Below are 12,470 nucleotides of genomic sequence, written 5' to 3'. Positions count from 1 at the left end.
TCTAACTCGTGTGGACGCAAATAGGGAGTACCTATTTACTATGCCTCCCCACGGGACAGAGTTAGACACCAGGGTCGTTTTTTAACGTGGAGAAAAGGTACAAAAATAAAAATTGTCTCAGTCGTGAAGGATTTCTCCTCCACCGAAAGAGAACAAGAAATAGAAATGCAGCATCTGAAGAACAGATACTACACTTTGATCTTGACCAAAAGGCCAACGACAGGGAGTAACTAGCCTCACGTTCAGTTTAATGGAATTTGAAACGCAAATCTGTTTTTAACCGATTTTTTTTTTTCCTTGAATCCTAATTGCGCTTGACCTTTTTTCGCGAACGTGTAACCCAATCGGCAGAAGGCGTAGTTAGGACATCACATGTCTCCATTTTATTGACATATACAGCGCAAAACGTGCCACACATTTATCTATAAAAGGTCTACACGGTGTGCCGTGATTTTTTAAAAGTTGGTTCACTGTTTGAGAAGCGTTTTGCCCAAAGTTTTCTAATATGGCCAAGCTTAAGCTTTATATGTGCGTACTACTGCTGATCGTCGGATCGATTTTTGTTGGTAAGTAAAGAAAATGTGCTTGTTAAGATAGAGTCGACAGATCGGTTTTTTTTATTAATATATCGTTTCAAGCAAAAAACAACAGTACTTACTTGTCATGTCGAAAATAGTAATATATCCAAAATTTACGAAAATTCATAGAATAGAAAATTATTAATAGTTAAAAGTAATTTTTACGGAAAATTGGAGGAAATTGTATTTTCCTTTGATGTAAACACCGTGAAGATTGCGAATACAGGGAGCATACTTATCTCCTTTTTCGACACTTTAATGGCGGACTGCTTTCTTAACACCGTTTTTTTTTTAACTAAAAAAACAATGGTAGTTGTTCTACTCGATGAATTTTCGTAATTTTTAGATATATTACTATATTCGACATGAAAATTATGTAAGTACTGTTGTTTTTGTTTAGAACGACATATTAAAAAAAAAAAATGATCAGTCGATTATATTTTAACAAACACCGAAATATCTATTGGCTTGTAATTAAAGGCAACTCTCTGTATTCTAGAATTCGCCTATACTGAAAAACAAAACTAAATGTTAAAAAAAAGTCTGTATGATGTACACATCCGTGACGTAAATAAAATATCATATTCCAAAAATCATGTAAATTGATGAAGTAGTTTAATTTTTAAATAGGAAAATCAAAATTTATGGCTAACCGAGGAGTGACTGTCTCGCGGTGCTATTAGCCAAAACCATTAGAGATAATTCAAACTTGAAAAAAAAAAAAATTTTCGTGCTTGTGTAGAATAGTGATGTTTTTCATCAACGCATTTGCAGGCGAAAACGTTATCATGTACTCATTATGTCTTATCGAAATTCGTATGAATTCCAAAAATCACGAAAAATGATCCAGTAGAGAAATAATTACAAATCCTTACAATCGCCATCCGAAATAATTAAGAAGAAATGTTTCAATTTAAAAATAAAAATATATATATATATTTTTTTTTTTTTTTTTTTGCATCTTAACGTGTTTTCTAAAACAGTTTGCCTGGTTATTCAAAATTTTTAAATAATAACTATTTCTACTATTAAATAAAAGTCTGTTTGTTTGTTTGTTTGTTTGTTTGTTTGTTTGTTTGTTTGTGTGTGTGTGTGTGTGTGTGTGTGTGTGTGTGTGTTTCTTCTTCTTGCTGAACCTATCTTTTCCAAATTTCACACAAAGCTAATTTATATGTCTGGCAGTGTTCTTAGATATGTTTTGTACAGAAGTTCATCCAATAAGCATCAAGAATCGAGAGGGAAAAAAAAAAAAAAAAAAAAAACGATCTCAAAAATAGTCTTTCTTCTATTATAGATAAATAAAAAGAATTTGTACAGGGGAATATTTTACGTTACACCGCTGTTGGTGTAACATAAAATATTCCCTCGTAAGAATTCTTTATTTTTATCTATAAGAGAAGAAAGACTATTTTTAAGATCGCCAAGCTCAAATATCAGCTGACATGATATTGTAAACAAACACGGACGGAATTTGATGAACGACATTATCATTATTATTTTTTTATTTTTTTTTTTTTGCGAATTAGTCCACCAGACAAATTATTCCTCGTAATATATAATATTCAATTAAGGATTGATTCTATAATAATATATACGTAATCTACATAAATTTAAATATTGTACGACCGGGCAACACCAGGCGTCTAGCTAGTAAACACATATATACAGGGAACTATGTATTAAAAAATCATTACAGACCAATGTTCATTTGACAATTAAAATCTGTAGAGACGACTGGTATGGTTGCTGGTTGCTTATTAAATATTCAATATTTAAATTTACATTATCTGTTAAATTTAGTAATAGCATCTGTGTTCCCTCGGTGTACAGACTCTTGACTAACTCGACAAGCGGCAAAATCCCACCCTTTAACCATTGATGTAACGTGACCATTATACAGGGTGACCCCAAAAAAACAAAAGCTAAATGGAGGCCATCTAGAACATTTGCTGCAGAACGGAGAAAAAAAGGTCAAAGACCCTAGTGTTTTGAGGTGATGTTTTGAATATAATAAACTAGTTATGACTAAAGTTTCATTTCATTCGGACAAAACACTAAGAAACGGGGCCTAATTAGAGTTGGGGCCCGTTTTTTTTTTGGGGGGGGGGGGTCACCCTGTACTTCACTTTAGTAAATCCTAAAAATAAAACTGGAAATAAATAAATAAAAACTGGGTCGGCATTTTTTTCTTTTTCAACAAAATTTTTTTTTGTACTACCGTTATAATTGTTTCGACACCACTTAAAAGTCTCTCGCCATTGTCCATCTCGCCCAGTGTACATTTTTCCTCTCCCACCTCACGCCGACCACAGCCAGCCGTTTCTCGCTTTCACTTTACACGTCCATTTTCTTTGGCGCACACTTTTCTTCTGCCCTGAGCACGTGCTGTATTTTTCTCTCCTTTTCCTTCCTTCTTTTTCTCGCACATACTTCCTAATTTGCATATACGCGTTTTTTTTCGGCTGCTGCTGCTGCTAATCTCCCCGCAAACCATCCATCCTTACCTGCCGCCAACATCTTCTCACACACTCATATGCACTATGCTAAAAAAAAAGCTTCTACTCTAAATAGTTTTTACCTTCAGACTACTAGACTTTGGAATTCCCTTCCTGCTGAAATGAAAATAAAAACATCTTATCATAAATTTTTCTAATGTGTGTGTGTGTGATGCGGTTTATCTCAGCCTACAGGCAATGCACCCAGGCAAGTAAGGTACCGAAATGAAGCTTATGACCCAGCAGATGTTTTAGTGATATTTATATCCACGTTTGGTGTATGGAAATGCAAAGAAAATGCAAAATATAACGATTTACTAAACAACATTTTATTTACTGGATATTTTTCCGGTACAAGGACTCAAGTTTGCCCAGCTGTACAAACTTGGGTTCTTGTATATATAAAAAACGATAACACCATTACGGGTCGAAGCGCTTGCCACACAATTATACGTGTAGCTGCCCCTACAGGGGGTATCCTTTCTCTTTCGAGACTGAATAGAGGTATCGTGATTGCACTATACACTATATACGGCATGAACACATTGACATACTGGCTCTTTGAGACACTGTAACAGAACGCATATAAACATGTGAAAAAATATCAGCAGGAGCCGTAAGATAGCTGGCTTGTGAAGATATTAGATAAAAAAACACATATGCAAATTAGGAAGCTTGCGCGATGAGAAAAAGTATAAAAATAGGACACCACGTTATCGTTAAAGCTGACCCAGATTTTTATTTATTTCTTTCTAGTTTTATTTTTTAAGAATTATGAAAGTAAAGTGTAACGCCACATAACGTAATGTTAAAACACAGAGAATGATGTAGAAAAATTTGCAATCTAAGATGAATATTGAATAAAGAATTGAGTCCATTGATCCAGCCCCGGTGCATTAGAAGCCAGGTAGGCTTGATGTCTCGGAAACCTGGAGCAGGGTTGCTATGGATATAGCCTATTTCGGCACTCGGTTGTACTTGACGTTCATAGACTGTGGCCCTAGCCATTTTGCCATTTGGAGGTAGTTGCACCAACAGGATTCTGCTAGCGTTATTAAGCAGTTGCAAAGTATATTCTGTGAATGGGGGGGGGCGACCGAATTGCTCACAGATAATGGCACAGCATTTTGCAAAAAAACATTTGCTTCGATGTCGTTTCATCCATTTCAGTAAACTTAAGCGGTAAATAATTTAGCTCACGGAACATTGGTCTCTGTCTTTTCTGAATCAATTCTCTCCAACTAAAACCTTCAAGAAAACTCAGCGAACATCTCCTTGTGTCATATTTTTTCATGGAAAGAAGCTCATTTCTATAGCAACTACTAAATGAAACGGCAACAACGAGAAGACGCAACTATAAAAAGAGATAACGTATAACCCATTCCCTATGTATATATAAAAACTTTAAGGTAACTTTAATAAAGTTTGACAGGATTATATTCTTTTTACTGTTGAAATTTTAAGGAGGGGGTTGTACAATTTTTGCTTATCTTTATAATTAGAGGTTCCCATATACTTCTGATGCCTATGTTCGGTCTGCTTAGTAATTTTTCTTTTCCTTAGCATATGTGCAGCTTCTTTAAGTTGTCTAACTTTTTAACTTGCATCCTTGTCAATTAACATGTAACACCTTGCTAAAAATTAAACAAACAGATCATACCATGTAGTTAACTTGATTTTTGTTGGCAAGTAAACAAAATATCTATTCGCTTATAGTCAATAGTGCATGTCCAGAATTCCCCCTTATATTGAAACACAAAACTAAATAAAAATCTGTATGATGTACGGAAATAATATATCGTATTCCAAAAATCACGTAAACTGATCAAGTAGTTTATATTTAAATAGGGAAATTCAATTTTATGGCTAACTGCCTCGCAATTCCATTTTGAAGACAGTACCAAAAACCAGTAGAGATAATTTAAACCTGAAAGATTTTTTTTTCTGTGCTTGTGTAGAATAGTGATGTTTTAAACTAACGCATTTCAGGTGAAAACATTATCACGTACTTATGTGTCATGTCGAAATTAGCGTAAATTCCAAAAATTGTGAAAAATGAATCTGTAGAAAATTAATTACAAGTAAAAATAATAATATATCGTATTCCAAAAATCACGTAAATGGATCAAGTCGTTTATTTTTAAATAAGGAGATTCAATTTTATGGCTAACTGTCTCGCAATTCCATTTTGAAGACAGTACCAAAAACCAGTAGAGATAATTTAAACCTGAAAGATTTTTTTTTCTGTGCTTGTGTAGAATAGTGATGTTTTAAACTAACGCATTTCAGGTGAAAACATTATCACGTACTTATGTGTCATGTCGAAATTAGTGTAAATTCCAAAAATTGTGAAAAATGAATCTGTAGAAAATTAATTACAAGTAAAAATAATAATATATCGTATTCCAAAAATCACGTAAATGGATCAAGTAGTTTATTTTTAAATAAGGAAATTCAATTTTATGGCTAACTGTCTCGCAATTCCATTTTGAAGACAGTACCAAAAACCAGTAGAGATAATTTAAACCTGAAAGATTTTTTTTTTCTGTGCTTGTGTAGAATAGTGATGTTTTAAACTAACGCATTTCAGGTGAAAACATTATTATTTGTGAAAAATGAATCTGTAGAAAGTAAAAATAAAATTTATAAAGTTTTAGCAAATAGGCCAGAGGAATAGTTGGCCGAAACGTTGTGAATAAACAAAAAACCAATAAAAGATTAAAAAAAAAAAAAAAAAAACAACTAATAAAGATGAGAATAATAGCAAGACCATCTTAAAAGATAACGAAGGCCACAATAATAGTCCGAAATAAAAATAAATTAATATGCAATTGATCATTTTGACAAAAAATAATTACAATCCGCCATTTTTAAATACAAAAATGTGTAAATGTAATTGTGGCTGATTTTTTTTTTTATACAAAAAACATGAACAAATAGATCATCCCATAAGTTTTGTTCGGATTGTAATTTTCTGAATGAATTATTTATTTATTTTTTTTTAAATTTTTACAAGTGAGTCACCACTTATCAAGGCTCGAGAACCATTCGAGGATAAGGGTTAATGGATGTACAGTGGCCACCAAGACAACAGCGTAATAATCGTTAGTAGTGGAAATTGGGTATTCATTTTCTACTTACTGATAAAGTTTTTCCTTCTTCAATCAATCATGTGTTATATGATGCTTAAGTTTTTCTAATATTTCAAGGTTAAAACTCCTTTTCAAAGTTATTTCATATTGAATCCATGTATCTGCCATTTGTAAACCAGATGTGACTAAACAATGTATTTTTTTGCAGAACACAATGTTTCTGGCAAGTCAATCTTGAATGGAGGGTGTCCCCGGAATAAGCCTGAAGTCCAGTGTGAAGTCGATCCTTGCACCGTGACACCTTACGGTTATTGCCCACTACATCCTAAGGCCGTGTGCAAGTATGTTATCATTTTAATAAATTTTTAATTCATAAAATTCTGTGTGCAAACACCTATGTATAAAGTAAACTTCTCTGTATGTGTGTATGTCACAAATGATCTAAGAAACAAACTGTCAGTAGATTTGGAATCGGCAACTTCAAGCCGCTGTCCGCATCCATGCTAAAATTTCTTGAACCTTTTATTAAAATCCATTACGTGGTTACTTGTCAAGAATTCCTACTATGCAAACAAACAAGAATAAAGAAAAATCTATATGATGTGCGTACCCGTGACGAAACGAAAATATCATATTCCAAAAATCACATGAATTGATCAAGCAGTTTTATTTTTATAAAGAAAATCATTTTTAAGTGATTAATGGGAATTTGCATGCATTATGACATAAATCTAGTAGGGATTATTACTGAGTTATCTCCCTTTGAAACACCTTTTTTTTTATATATATATATTGTTTCTCGATATATTTTTCAAAATGGCAGGCAGGAGCTGTAAGACAGTCGGCTTGTTAAGATATTAGCAGCAGTAGTCGAAAAAGAAAAGGCACATATGCAAATTAGGAAGTGTGTGCAAGAATAAAAAATAAAAAAATAGGACACCACGTGATCAGCAGAAGCAAAGTGCATGTCAAAAAGGATGGATGTGTAAAATCAAAGATGAGAAATGGCTGGCTATGGCCAGCACGAGGTGAGGAGAGAAAGAAAAACTTCTTGGATATTAATAAAATTTGAGGTTCTCCCGTAAGAGAGGTCTCCCTGAACTATTTTCGTTTTTTATAGCTCACATGCCTCTAATTAGAATTTGTAGCACTGGATTTTTTTTTTTTTTGACCAGAACGGTTATTAACAATGCTTTTATTTTTTTTTAATGTTTAACCTATTTAAAACTGATATAAATTATTGCACAATAAAAATTAAATTAAAACAAAAATCATTTTTATTTAATTAATTGGAATTCATTATTGAGATGAGCATTATTTATTCATTTATTTATTGCGGACTAATATACTCATCTTTTTTAATTGTTGTTTCACGACGTTTCGGCCAACTGTTCCTGTAGCCTACGTCAGTTGGTAACCGCGACGGGATAGGAACTCTGAATCTCATAACTGCATTCTCAGCAATTACTGTCATCCATAGTTATTGTTGTCATCTCACCACGTTTTGGCCAAGTAAGCCTCTGGCCGGCTTTGGGTAGGATTGAAACCGCTATCTTCAGACAATTCTCACCAGAGACTTACTTGGCCAAAACGTGGTAAGACGACAACTATGGGAGGCAATAATTGCTGAGGATACAGTTAGGAGATTCAGAGTTCCTATCCCGTCACAGTTAGCACCTGATGAAGGCCAAAGGAATACTTGACTGAAATGTCGTGAAACAACAACTAAGAAAGATGAGGATAATAGTCCGCAATGAATAAATTAAGAAATAAGTTTTCTTATTTCGAATTAATTAATCAAGTAAAAATGCTATTTTTGACTACTTGATTACTAATAAAGCTTCAATTTTTTTCATAGTATTTTCAAGTTACATTCAGTTTTTACAATATTTTTGTTTATTAAATTGTTAGATAATTTGCTAGAATAGCGTTTTAAATTGAGTAATCAAGCAAAAAATGGTATTATTACTTGATTAAATAATTCGAAATTAGAAAAATTATTTCTTGTTCTAATTTAATTATTTTTATCGTGCAATAATTTTTATCTGTTTGAAATATTGAAATATGCTAAAACCTTAAAAGAAAAACAAATAACCTCTGAATTTGTTAAGTTATCAATACACGAAAACAGAAATCAAAGTAGAATGTAATGAATGTCTCGATATTTTTTTGGAGATGGTCACTAAGTTTTGGAGGATTTCAAACTTTAAAGGTAGTTATTAAAAAAAAAACCAACCTTACTCTACCATTAATCTTGAGGAGGGCTTGTCACTCGAACTTAGGGTTAGTAATAGGCTAAGCCTTCTGTTTTTACTATTTTATTTTTTAAGGAATGAAAAATCAAGAACAATGGAGAGCAAAGCTACCATTTTGATTCTTGCGTAATGGAAGAAATCTGATTTTGGAAAAAAAAAATCTTATAAAACAGTTTTAGAATGAAATGTTACAATTCTGAATTTTTGAGATGAGGGCTGATTGATTGGATTACTTGTTTTGATCGGATTATTGTTCTCATCTTGAGCATTATTTGTGCAATGTTTTAGTCGGTATAGCTTCTGACCTTCATCAAGCATGTTGGTCGCCATCTTAGAAAAGAAAGGAGAAAAGTTACTGGCTCTGTAGATGATTTTGTATTCTTAAAGTTGTTTTTGTTTTTTTCGACATGGTTTCATATATGTGAAAGAAAAAAATTTGGTTGATAAGGGAACGTAACTTTAATAAAGTTTAACAGGATTATATTCTTTTTACTGTTGAAATTTTAAGGAGGGGGTTGTACAATTTTTGTTTATCTTTATAATTAGAGGTTCCCATATACTTCTGATGTCTATGTTCGGTCTGCTTAGTAATTTTTCTTTTCCTTAGCATATGTGCAGCTTCTTTAAGTTGTCTAACTCTTCATCTTGCATCCTTGTCAATTATTTTGACCTCGTTCCATAAATGGAAGTGTGTTTCTTTTTTATTTTCATATGAGATCAGCTAGTCCCGAATTTTCTGACCTGCACCCATGTCACGGCTTTATGGTGTTCTTCTTGCGTTATCTTTAGGGGACAACTGGTCAACCCTCTGTATAGTTTTTCGCATTTGAAAGTCTCATGATAAAAAACTGTGTATGTGAGATTTCATACAAATGCGAAAAAAATTAAATTTTAATGAGTTTAATTTTAATGAGTTTAATTTTAATGAGTTATTTGTTGTATTTTTTTTTTTTTTTTTTTAGTTCTAGGGTTATAGCTGCACTAAACTTTGGTGAGATGTTTTTCCTGATTAATTTCAAAATTTCATGATAAAATTCCTTATAGAAACGTGGTACCGAGTTTTTAAAGACGTGGGGGTTGGGGTGGGGTGGGGGGTCATAAAAAGGTTACAATGTTTAATAGTGTTAAGATTTCTATCAATTTTTTTAAATTAAAACTCTTCAAAATATATGTACATTACAGGTTTGTATTACAATCCGCAGAGGTATGAAAAAGTTGTCAAAAAACAAAAATATAACAAGTAAATGTTATCAAAAGCAAGATCAATTACTTTTCTACCCAACTGGATATGTTTTTAGTGTTTTTATTTAATGTAAAATGTTTATTCGATTCGAAAAACAAGTGATATTAAGCGCTACTGAAGAACAAGAAAAATCACTTCAAAATAAGAAATAAAAAAGAATAATGGTAGAAACCCACCCAATAAATGTTACTGTGATATTTATTGGGTGGGTTTTTACCACCATTTTGTTTTATTTCTTATTTTGAAGTGATTGTCAAGATTTCAAAGATGTAAAGAGGCATCGCAGCCATTTTTTCTTGTTCTCCGGTAGCATCAATGTTACTTGTTTCTGGAAGCGAATAAACATTTCACATTAAATAAAAACACTTAAAACATTAGGTAAAAAAGTAACTTATCTTGCCTTTCATGATATTTATTTATTATATATTTGTTTTTTTTTATTTTCAAAAACTTTTTTGTATGTCTGTGGATTGTAATACAAACCGTAGATTATTATTTGTTAAAGCATTTGAAAGTATATTCATTTCTGAACAAAATGGTGGGATTTTGTTGGGGGGGGGGGAGGGGGGGTATTTAGGTATTTAGTTCTCTCAATGCAAGAACTGTGCAACCAGGGTCGGAAAGTGGGATTGAGAAGTTAGCGCCCTAGAGAAGGGGTACTCTGATCTGCAAAAAGTGCCTGGGCAGCCCTGTCGGCATTACCCGATTAGGACTTCTCAGACGATTAGCAATAAACTAAACCTTTCTCAAAGAGAGAAGGCAAAGCCTGGGAAGGTGAACCTCCTAGAACTGCACAGAATCAGCACTACATTGCAATCAATTGCTTTATGACTATTTTAGTTTAGTTTGAAACGCTCGGGGTTGGGTTCCATGCCTGCTTCCCACCTGACTACAACTTGGATGTCTTAAAGTCCAACGTTAACAAATTCCTAATGAACCGCCCCCTTAAGTAAACACTTCATCAAATCTCCACACTTTCGTAATGTACTTGCAATAACCTCTAATCTCCACACTAATGTAATGTACTTGCAATAACCCTTATCCCTGAGTGGCTTCCGGGCCTTGATAAGTGGTGACCACTTTGTAAAAAAAAAAAAAAAAAATCTATAGCCCTTGAACCCCCGGAGGGGCATAGATCATCTATAACTTTTTTGTAGCTGTTTTTGTAGCGAGGAGTTTTTTTTACAGGGTGAGGGTGCTGGCCCCATGCCCAACCTTCCCAGAAGGTACATACAGTGCCTAGCCTTCCCAAATGGTCACTCATCTGGTACTGGCCAGGCTCAAGGTTGCTTAACTTCGATGATCTGGCAAGAACCGGTGTGTCAACGTGATTGTGCCATACGGAGTTGGGTTAGACCATTACTAATCATCTGAGACGCCCTTACTACGGAATGCCGATAGGGCTGCCCAGGCACTTTTTTGCAAGTTAGATTCCCCCTCCTCTAGGGCGTTGATGGATACTTCGGATAGTTGCTAACATTACAAGCTGTGAACCTGGCTTATATCTGCGTACCAATGTGGATTAAAGATGGAATCATACAAAATGGAACGATAAAGTTGTCGCCCGAAAGAAAACAACACTACAGCTTTATTTTAACATTTTTATTGAAAAAAAGTCAATTCAGGTAACTTGTTTATGTAGTAAAGCTGACATCTATTCAATGTAGCCGCCTTCAGCCTCAATCACCACCTTAATATAGGTCCGGAACTAGGAGCATACTTTTTCCACAAGCGTCGGAGAGAGCTTGGCGAATACTTAGCAGATGGTAGCGATCAGGCTGACTTTGGTGTTGTAAACTACCTTGATGATTCAAAGTATTTTATTGTGCATGTGTATTGCTCACTAAATATTATCAACATACCCATAACTTATATTGCCGTTTTTCACGTTACTGCAGGACTGCTCTCCTACAACCCCAATAATCTATCTTACTTTTTCTCTCCTTATCAGACACGTTACAATGCTAATTATTTTCCTTTTTTTTTCAGGCCTTATAAGTGCGGTGTGTGTACCGCCCGCTGGTACAACAATCGGAATGAACGGGTCTACTGCTATGCATTTTAAAGTCAACGGATAACAGAAAATACTTGTATGTGATAGATAAGAGCACCATTGTTCGCAACTTATTAATACATGGACTGCTTACCTTTGGAATTTCCTTACTGCTCCCCATTTCTCCGACTGTACTAACATGCAGAAATTTAAATGCAATGCAGACAAACATCTTGCTGCCCAACTCCCTACCCAAGTTGATGCCTCCCCTACAAATCTGGCCACTGTCAAAGTAGTCCTCGTGGCCTTGTTTGGGGGGAACATGAAAATAAAGAATAAAATGATTTATAATTTTTAATTTCTTTGACTTCGAAATTATTGAAAAACGAAAATTGAAATATCAAATTTAAAACAAAAGAAATGAATTCAAATTATTAGTTTGAAAATATGATACACGCATAGTTGACGGACCTAAACGAGCTTTGTGCCCACAAGTGTGTGGCCTCTGACAGATTGCCGACCCCCCCCCCCCCAACGTTGTGTGTCGTGGATTTTTCGTTCAACTGTTCTTCTTATGGCCGGATCGTCATTTTCTTGCTGGCAACTGTGGATTGGAACACACGTGGGTCCACAAAGTAAAATAATAGAGTAAAGCAAATAGGAAAAACACAGGCACCAATGTTTCACATATATTTGATGGTTGAACTTGTGTGTGTGTGTGTGTATGTGTGCGTGTGTGTATCTTCTCCTCATTCTATCGATGTTACGTTCGTCTGTCAGTTGCAATTCGTCTCTATTTCTCTTTTGCAGTCAA

General features: G+C 34.0%; 1 long non-coding RNA gene across 1 annotated transcript; it reads left to right on the top strand.

Annotated features, from left to right (window-relative positions):
* The first annotated feature begins 343 nt into the window (after window positions 1–343).
* Window positions 344–12,014, top strand: LOC145266546 (uncharacterized). Its single transcript, XR_013864742.1, has 3 exons — window positions 344–566; window positions 6,374–6,506; window positions 11,653–12,014. It is a non-coding gene; the product is annotated as an uncharacterized LOC145266546 (long non-coding RNA).
* Window positions 12,015–12,470: the final 456 nt, after the last annotated feature.

This window comes from Euprymna scolopes, chromosome 41, assembly GCF_053919585.1.
Source record: "Euprymna scolopes isolate OS-2025 chromosome 41, ASM5391958v1, whole genome shotgun sequence".
NCBI lineage: Eukaryota > Metazoa > Mollusca > Cephalopoda > Sepiida > Sepiolidae > Euprymna > Euprymna scolopes.
Note: the sequence above shows the minus strand (reverse complement) of the source record. Positions and strands in the feature narration are given on the sequence as shown.